Below are 2,238 nucleotides of genomic sequence, written 5' to 3' on the forward strand. Positions count from 1 at the left end.
AGGCAGTAGAAGGGGATGAAGAAAAGGAAAAGGAATGGTTAATGGGTAAAAGCAAAATAAATGTGCTAGACATCTAAGGTCATGTAGCACTATAATAAAAGGTAGTGAAAGGTGGTTGAGTTAGTGATTAGTTGTCAAAGCTGGGTAAAGGAATTGACGAGTGAATGGGTTAAAGTCGGGTAAGGTGATGTACAGGGGTTAAATCAAGTGAAGGATATACATGCGTTTGAGGAAGGAAAACAGGTTGTCAAAGCAGAAAGTGTTAGATTCTGTAAGGATGTCTGATAAGTTGGGAGGTCGGTGAAGGGAGGATAGGTGGGGGATAAGGATAAGTCCGATATGCGAAGCTGAGCTTCGCCCGGGCTATGCCAATGAGGGGAGCCCGGCCTGTGTCGACTAATGCCGACTCGCTAACGTGTGTCAGCTGGTGCTGACTCGTCTTAGTCCTTACCCGCCGTGGTGCCCAGTCACAGCAGTAACCTCCAGGCGACAATTGCAACTTCTCGCGCCTGGGCGGGGCGCGAACCGCCGACCCCTCGGATGAGAGGCCGACACGTTACCACTGTACTAGCCCGGAGGCTAAGTGGGGGAAAGCAGAGGTACAGGTCGCATCAAAACATGGGCATGACAACAGAATATGTGGAACTGAAAGAAGGACATTACAAAGGAAATATAGGGGTGGATCGGATTGTGACATCAGATAGGAGGGGGTGGCCAATGTGTAAGCGGGCGAGAGCCGTCTCCCAACGTCTGTTCCGATGAAATGGAGCTGACCAGGAGGAGATTGATAGTTTTACATAATGTAATTTATTAGTGCGGAGACTTGACCAGAAAGATTACCATCGATTATACAAGAAGGTCTTAAAGTATGGGTAATAATCCGTGGCTGGGATACGTGAGAAACGTGGTTGGTATGATGTGGACATAGTGACGTAGCGTGCTAGAGTATCTGCCTGTTCATTGCCGGGGATTCCAACATGGCTGTAGAATTTGATTGTTCTATGGCGCGTGGACAGGCAGAACAACCCGTTCTGGATCTTACAAACAAGGGGGTTGGTCGTGTGTATTGACTTTATGAGAGTTAGTGAGTTACGGGAGTCAGTAAAAATTGTGAAAGAGGAAGAGGGGATGGAGTATATGTGTTTTAGGGCAAAGAGGAGTGCATAAAGTTCTGTAGTAAGGACACTGGATTCAGGAGGGAGGGGGTATCTGAAAGTACGAGGTGGGAAGATTACTGCAAAAACCAGCACCGGAGGTGAATTTGGAGCCATCAGTGTAAACGTGAATACTGAAAAATGAATGGAGACATGGTCAAGGAAATGGGTGAGAAGGACAGTAGGAGGAATATTTGATTTTGGTGGGTTAGGGAAAACAGAGGAGCAAATACAGGGGTGAGATATAAGCCATGGAGGGACAGAATGGACAGAGAACGGGAGGGGTCGGAGATGGGGAAAAGGGGAATGGGAGAGGAGGGTATTCATGCAAGTGGAGCAAGGAGTAGGTAACCGTGGAGAAGAAGCAAAGGTAGGAAGTAGGGATCGTGGGATAGTTAGTATAGTGAGGGGAAGTTGGTGCAATCGAGCATAGCATCAGAGAGAGAGAAGGGTACGGCGTCGAGAGAGATGGTATGCCTGATTCAGTGCACAGGCTCTCAACTGGAGAGGAGCGGAAGGCACCTAGGGCTAAGTGAAGACCACCGTGATGGATTGTATCAAGATGGGCAAGGAGAGAAGTTGAGGCAGAGGAGTAGATATGGCATCTATAATCGAGAGTGGAGAGGATTAAGGTGACATGAAGATGAAGGAAAGTTTTTCGATCTGAGCCCCAGGATAAATGGGATAGGGTTTGTAAAATTCGGAGACGGCGGCGAGCTTTTTCTTTGATGTAAAGAATATTGTCTCGCCAGGATAGTTTGGAGTCAAAAATAACGCCTAGGAATTTGCCAGAGGAACGGTGTTGGAGTGGAGTGCCCTATAAGAAGAGTGGAGGTAGGGGACCTACACGTGTGCGAGAGAAAAGGATGGAGAAAGATTTGGAGGTAGAAAAGCAGAAGCCATGGTTTGTGGTCCAGGAGGATACTGATGATATTGCAGATTGAAGAAATTGGTAGAGATTTGGTGTGGATGTGCCAGAGGCATAGATGGTTAAATCATCAACATATAGTAATGAACGGGCTCCTGGTGGTAGAACTGAGACCATATAATTTACAGCAAGAAGGAATAACGTGGTACTAAGCAC

The sequence above is a fragment of the Penaeus chinensis genome, chromosome 39 (assembly GCF_019202785.1).
Source record: "Penaeus chinensis breed Huanghai No. 1 chromosome 39, ASM1920278v2, whole genome shotgun sequence".
Lineage (NCBI taxonomy): Eukaryota > Metazoa > Arthropoda > Malacostraca > Decapoda > Penaeidae > Penaeus > Penaeus chinensis.